This window comes from Electrophorus electricus, chromosome 12 (genome assembly GCF_041902795.1).
Source record: "Electrophorus electricus isolate QZ-2024a chromosome 12, ASM4190279v1, whole genome shotgun sequence".
NCBI classification, from domain to species: Eukaryota; Metazoa; Chordata; class Actinopteri; order Gymnotiformes; family Gymnotidae; genus Electrophorus; species Electrophorus electricus.
Window position 1 is genome coordinate 3,350,632 of NC_137508.1, and position 6,869 is coordinate 3,357,500.

Genomic DNA, 6,869 nt, shown 5'->3' on the forward strand with positions numbered 1-6,869 from the left:
ACTGAAAGGCAAGATACAGATGCTAATTCATTTTCTCTGGTCCATGCAAGTATAGAGGGATATTGATACGTGCTATGCAGGCAGGACCCACTGGCCTCAACAATGCTGAAGAGACAATGAATGGCCCTTCCTGAACTCTGACTTCTGCCGCGCTTGTTTGTCCAACTGCCCTAAAGCTAGTGGCCTGTAAACAACCACTTTTGGGGGAAAGTCTTTCTTCTCTTCTCTTAGCGGTATAAATCATTCCCAAGGCTATTTATTTCAGGCTTCGTTTAAGAAGTTTGACTAAGCATTTTCACTCAGACGTGAGCATGAGCTGTTGAACAAAAAGCGAATGAAACAGAGGCTGTCTTGTGTTTCCTCCATTGTCTGAGCTGGACACACTCTTTGCTTTACTTCAACTCTTTCTACATACCCTAGCGTGTTAAAAGCAGGACTACTGCTGGGTTACTAAGAACCCCCAAGAAACTTCTCACACTAATATTAAACTGTATAAGTGTAGGTTACACATTAGTGTTTCATATCTTTTTTGTCAATAAATATCTCAATAAAATCTTATATAATTTTATTTAATTTATTATTTTTTTCGGGAAGACCATTTGAAAAGAATAGTCTGTTGGAGTCTGTTATTCAGTGAATATGAGCTCTTATTCAGTATACTCAGTTTAGTATACTCACGGAGTAATACCAAATATGGAGTGATATAAAATGCTGATTGTGAATGCTTCTCTACCATAAACCTTTTTTGAAGACATACATTTTCCACTGTTTGACGAGGATTTCCCCTTATCACGTTTCTCCTCGTGAGAAATTTTCCTAGTTGGATATTAAGGGCTGTTTCAGGTTGTCACTTGTTATATTTGGCAGGCTCAGCTGTGATTACAGTTGTGGTCAATGTTAGCACCCTTGATTATTTTGTATGTCAAGGTCAATTTTTTCGGAAATTAATGCATATGTACCAACTTTGGATCAATATATTTTTGTAGCATGTTCAAAATCGTTCAACAGAAGTGACATTCAACAAACATTCAGTCATTTCAAAGAAGAAATAACGAGGAAACATGACACATGACTTTGTGGGATTAAAGGAACTCTCCCTAATACTTGGTTGCACAACCTTTGGCAGGAATGACAGCCTCCAAATGTTTTGGTAACCTTCTGTGAGCTTCTTGCCCCTGTCAGTCTGTAGTTTCTCACAAGTTTCCATTGCAACTCTTTCAAGCGCTTGAATATTTGCAGGGTTCCTATTCCCAATAGCAGATTTCAGCTCTCTCCAAATATTTTCAGGACTCATCGCTGGCCAGTTTAAAACATTTTTTCCTTCTATCCTTGAAGACTTGAGACTTGACTCAGACTCTTATTTAGAGAATAATGACATCACTCGGACTTGCACTCAGACTCCCGACCTAGACTTGTACCAGTTGACTCGTGAACATCTCTGTCTCTTGTGTTTGCCGTTGTGAACAAGGAACAGGGAATAAATCTGGCCTTAATAAGCATCACAGCTACCGCCATTCATAGACCAATGAAGTCATGTGAGCACTGCCAATTTGGGGAGAGAGAAGTGATTGTATAGCTCCACTTTTGGCTGATTTTATCTTAGATTCTGCACTTAATGCTGGCAAAAAGATAATCTATTAAATGGTTTGTGTTAGTTTTTATTAACTCAGATCAACTGCTAAACTTATCAAAGACCTGGAGTCTGATTCATGCTTTTATTTCAACACACATCGACTGTGGTAATTCGTTGTATTGTATATGGGAATCAGTCTGTCAGCTCTGTTACATTTACAGCTGGTCTAGAATGCGGCTACTAGGTTTTAAACAGGGTCCAGGAAAGAGAGATAATATCACGAATGAAGGCTTCCCTTAACTGGCTACCCATAAAGTACAACATTGATTTTAAGATTTTATTTTATTTATTAACTCTCCAACCTGCATCTCTGATCTCCTGCACCCACATTCAACTCATGAGCTCCAAGTTCCTTAAGTTCCTTCAGTGAGTTGCTTTCAGCCCTTCCACAGTCTCCACTAACATCTAAAGTCGACAGAGCATCAGGTTCTGCCCCAGGTTCTGCCCCAGCACTGTGGAAGCGTTGACCTCTTTATATAATGATGTCAAACATATAATGTTTTTAAGTCTAATTTAAATATATACTTATATTCCCAGGCTTTTGAGTCCTAACTGGTTTTAAACCATTAGACACATTAGCTGCATTTAGATTTTTCTTCAAATTGCACTGCTTTTACTTATTGTTTAATTATTTTTGCTATTAATATTCCACTAATTTGTATGCTATTCATCTAATTTGCTGCGAACTGTACAGCACTGTGGTTAGCTCCAGTAGTCCGTAAAAGTGCTTTAAAATGACTAATCTTTTGTTCTACCATTTTTTTATGTGACATTGTGAAGCAGGAGCAAAACAGAAGTAACAAACCTGAAAAACGTTTTATTTGCAGAAGGCAAACAACAAGAGAAAAAAGGCTTCACAGAAACAGAGAAAACAGATAAGTCTTTGAGCCAAAGACCTTCAATGCAGAGCACTGCACTTGGGCACCTGCGGGGTTTAAACAGATCAACAATTGAGGAACGTAACTGTATGTGGCTGACTGAGCTCGGGAAAGTGACCATGTGCCGTGATTGGTGTGTGTGTTACGCGAGGACTGGCTGGATACCGGCCAAGGTGTGACATTTTATTTGTTATTTTTTTGTCATGTTTTTCTGCATCAAACACATGAGTTTATATAGACCCAAGCAGTTTCACATTATTTCCGGAGAAGTGCTCAAATTTAAGGGTGCTAATAATGTTGACCACGCGTGTGTTTACCCAGTGGGCCGCATGCCCCGCAGTGCGCAGTAGGGACAGTAAGCACAGTGCAGCTCTACTGTTGTGAGGAGCTGGTAGCTGCCCTCACGGATTGGTAAACTGACCCTGAAGAATGTGCAGTACTTTCCACCCATGAGAAGAGCTCATTGTTTTTCTCTGTTTCCTTAAGACAAAATAACTACATGTAATCGCCGCGAGTCCCGCCCCCACCCTCAAACTGTTATTAAAACCCATAACCCCCTGAGTAATACTTGCAATGACTGACCAGTGAAATATAATGGATCATCTATTGAGAAAATAGCAGTAGCAGTATTGTATGTTTTTGTGTGCTGTACATTGTACCTTTACGGGTAAGAAGGGCATATGGGGGGGGGGGGGGTGTCCACTTAGCAGATAGGATGACACCTACGGCTATGGAATGACAATAGCACACTGATATCTACTTTCAGATACTTGGCTATAAGCTATGTGTGTATATGTGTCTCCTATATGTACATATATTGCAATATGGCCATGAACTATGGCAGCTGATTTCACACGTGTGCTGCTGTACCCAGCGGATCTAAGAAGATTGAAACTGAGATGTAAGAAATGGTACTATAAACAGAATGGTTCATTAAAGCACCTAAAGCTGTGTGGTTTGTGAAGCCCAGCACACGTGAGTTAATGAGCACTGCACGGATTTGTTCTTTAGCACAGTAAGAGTTAAAAGTGTCCACAAACCAAATTTACTTAACTGTATCTTTTGCAACTCTGTTTGGTTAGTTTCTATTGAAGTCTCTTGTGTTTTGCTGGTAAAATAATCTCCTGAACTAACAACTGCTATCAGTACTGATCATTACTATTACTTCACTATCAGTGTAACCTGTTGTCTTCAGTACCATCAGCACGGTTTTACTTTGTTCACATTTTAGTGAATGATCTTTTAATGAATAACATTTCTTGGCAAGTCCTTGTTTGATGTCTGTTGTTTTTATTACCTTATATTCTTTCTGGTCACGCCATTAATTCAAAAAGACTTCTGCTGATTAGACTTGCAGAAGTGATGAATATTCATCATGGAGTTTAGACTTCATTATGACAGCAGCTCAGAGTCCCTGGAGAAAGGCAGGTCTGGCACAGTGAAAGGTTCCTAAATGTTTAATGGATGATGGGGTGGGGGCTCAGTCCAGCTGACATCGGGGGTTGGGCAGGCAGACCTCTCCCCACCATACCAGCCCAGCTGTCAAGTACAGGAAGGGTCCTAGAGGTGAAGAAACACACACACACACACAATAAGAAAAAGAAAAACCCATCTCTGCCTTTATTTGATCCCTAAGCAAGACTCTCAACACAATTAGCGACAGCTATGTGAAACATAATATATACATTAGTTACTATAATTACATATCCTGTTAATGCTGATACTTTTAAAATCATCTAAAATTTTAGATTCATCATTCATTTTAAGTTAATTTTAAATTCATTGTGTTCCAGACAAAAAATTCTGAGCCAAAGCAACAAACAACAAAAGGTATGTTTTCCTAAACCCCTGTGGAATTCCCTGTATTCACTGTACTAATATGGTAACCTTGGGGTTGTTTAACATTAGTCAGTATTCTGTAAAATCATATAAGGGGTAAATCCTACATTAATACATTTAAGTCTGGAAACCCAAGGTTTTGTATAGTTGTGTCCTGTTAGATAAGATACATGGTGTCTGTTCTGCGGCTCTAAGGCATACAGATGAATACCCCATACGTTCACTCAGCGATGGCAGTAATGCCTTAATCCACACTCTCTGATGCGATTGTGCTTTTCCTTTTTGAGAGGACACTGCACAATTAGGTTCTGGCTCGGGTTTGACTCTTCCTCGCTCCGTTATCCCTGCCACTCTCTCCCGACCGCATGCCAGAGTCTCCCTGCAGCGTGCACATCTTAGATCAGATTAGATTTTTCCAAGTGTTTGATTTCCCAGTGGTACACTGACATCATTGCGCGATGTCAAAGTTTAAAGAGAAAGAAAACTGAGTGTTTTCCCTGGTGGGGGTTAAAGCACGTGGAGAAGAACAGCGGCGTGCCGATAGGAAGGAGGTCTGGATTGTCTGGGCCCTGGGAACGCTGTCTGTAACTGTGAGTTGATTAATGCAGGGTGAATCCATTAGCTAATGAAGGCTGTCTGGACATTTCATGGAGGAATTATCTCACCTCTTTGTCCTTAAAAGAGCTGCATGGTGTTTATACCATTTCATGATGTCTGTTATTGCTGCCATTAATATTTACATATATATTTATTCATAGATTTTTCTAACTATGACATAAAAAAAAATAAAAAATGCTTTTTTTCTCCAAATAGGCAAGACTGAAAAGTAGAGGTGGTGTTTCCGAGAACACACAGCTCCAACCTGTCCCCTATACCCTGGCCAAGGTCTAACGAACCCATTCAATAGCAGAATCTCTTTCTCTGTGGGCATCGGCGTGAGGAATGTTCCTGCTATGTGTCGGAAGATGGGGAACCTAAGGGAGTCAAAATGGTCCGTCCGAGTCCGAGGTAGCTCAGCCTGAAACTGCTACCTCAATCCTTGTTCGAGCCCATTTCTGATTTCATCTGCAGTTCCTGTGTCATTTAAATTGAGTTTAGTCTGGTTAGTAAGTGAGTTATTTCCTATCACAAGTATTTGGTGTCAGTATGTTTTAAAGAGGATGGTCCATCCATTTCCGCTGCACTCACAGATGACACATCATAATGTTTACTAAATTCAATTTAAAAGATAAATGTTTGTTTATAATCCCTATAATCTGTAGTTAATCTGACTGTATAATTTAGAGTGATGAAATATTCTTTCTAATGATAATATAATGTACAATGTTTTTCCAAAACAGGAGCAGTGGTGAGAAAGACCTGAGTAAGGGGCATGTGAGGATGACTGCACACACACAAGCACGCACGTTCACCTGCACTCACGCACATAGGCGCGCACACACACCCACACCCACTCACACGCACATATACACATGCGCACACACATGCACGCTTGCACATTCACACCACACAGACACACACACACACATGCACGCACATACACGTGCACACAACACGTGTGCACACAACATACGTGCACATACACATGCATGCATGCACATTCACGCACGCACACACACACAGACGCACACACACACACACAGAAACACATGCACACACACAGACACGTGCATGCACGCACATATACACATGCACACAACACGCATGCATGCACACAGACACACACATGCACACACATACATGTGCACACAACACGCGTGCACACACATGCATGCATGCACATTCACACACACGCATGCACACACGCACGCGCACACACACGCACACACATATACACGTGCGCACACGCACATACACATGCATGCATGCACATTCACGCACGCACACACACACAGAAACACATGCACACACACAGACACACGCACGCACATATACATGTGCACACAACATGTGTGCACACACATGCGTGCACACAGACACACACATGCACACATAAACATGTGCACACAACACGTGTGCACATACACATGCATGCATGCACATTCACACACACTCACGCACACGCGCACGCACACACACACGCACACACACACTCGCGCACACGCAGGCATGTGCACACACACACACACGCACACACATATACACGTGCGCACACACATGCATGCATGCACATTCACACACACTCACACACACACACACTCACACACACACACACACAGTTTTCTTTTTTCTTTCCTTAAAATTACTTCTCATTCTCATGACCATATAATAATTTCTTATAATATAATATATAATTATTGCTATAAACAAACTTTAACTAAAGTAACCAAAACACTTTAGCTAAACATACTTAGTTAAAGTGACACATAGTTTTGATAACTTCTAATTAATATATATATAGTATGTAGTTTGGGATAAACTACATAGAATATATATGGACTATAGGCATTTAGACTATAGACATTTATATTGAGACACACTGGGAATATGTTGCCACAAACAATTATGGCTGAACACAC

At 40.7% G+C, this 6,869-nt stretch overlaps 1 long non-coding RNA gene across 1 annotated transcript; it reads left to right on the top strand.

Annotated features, from left to right (window-relative positions):
• The first annotated feature begins 4,802 nt into the window (after window positions 1–4,802).
• On the top strand, window positions 4,803–6,316 carry LOC145660131 (uncharacterized). The gene is made up of 3 exons (XR_014126298.1): window positions 4,803–4,940; window positions 5,164–5,358; window positions 5,691–6,316. It is a non-coding gene; the product is annotated as an uncharacterized LOC145660131 (long non-coding RNA).
• Window positions 6,317–6,869: the final 553 nt, after the last annotated feature.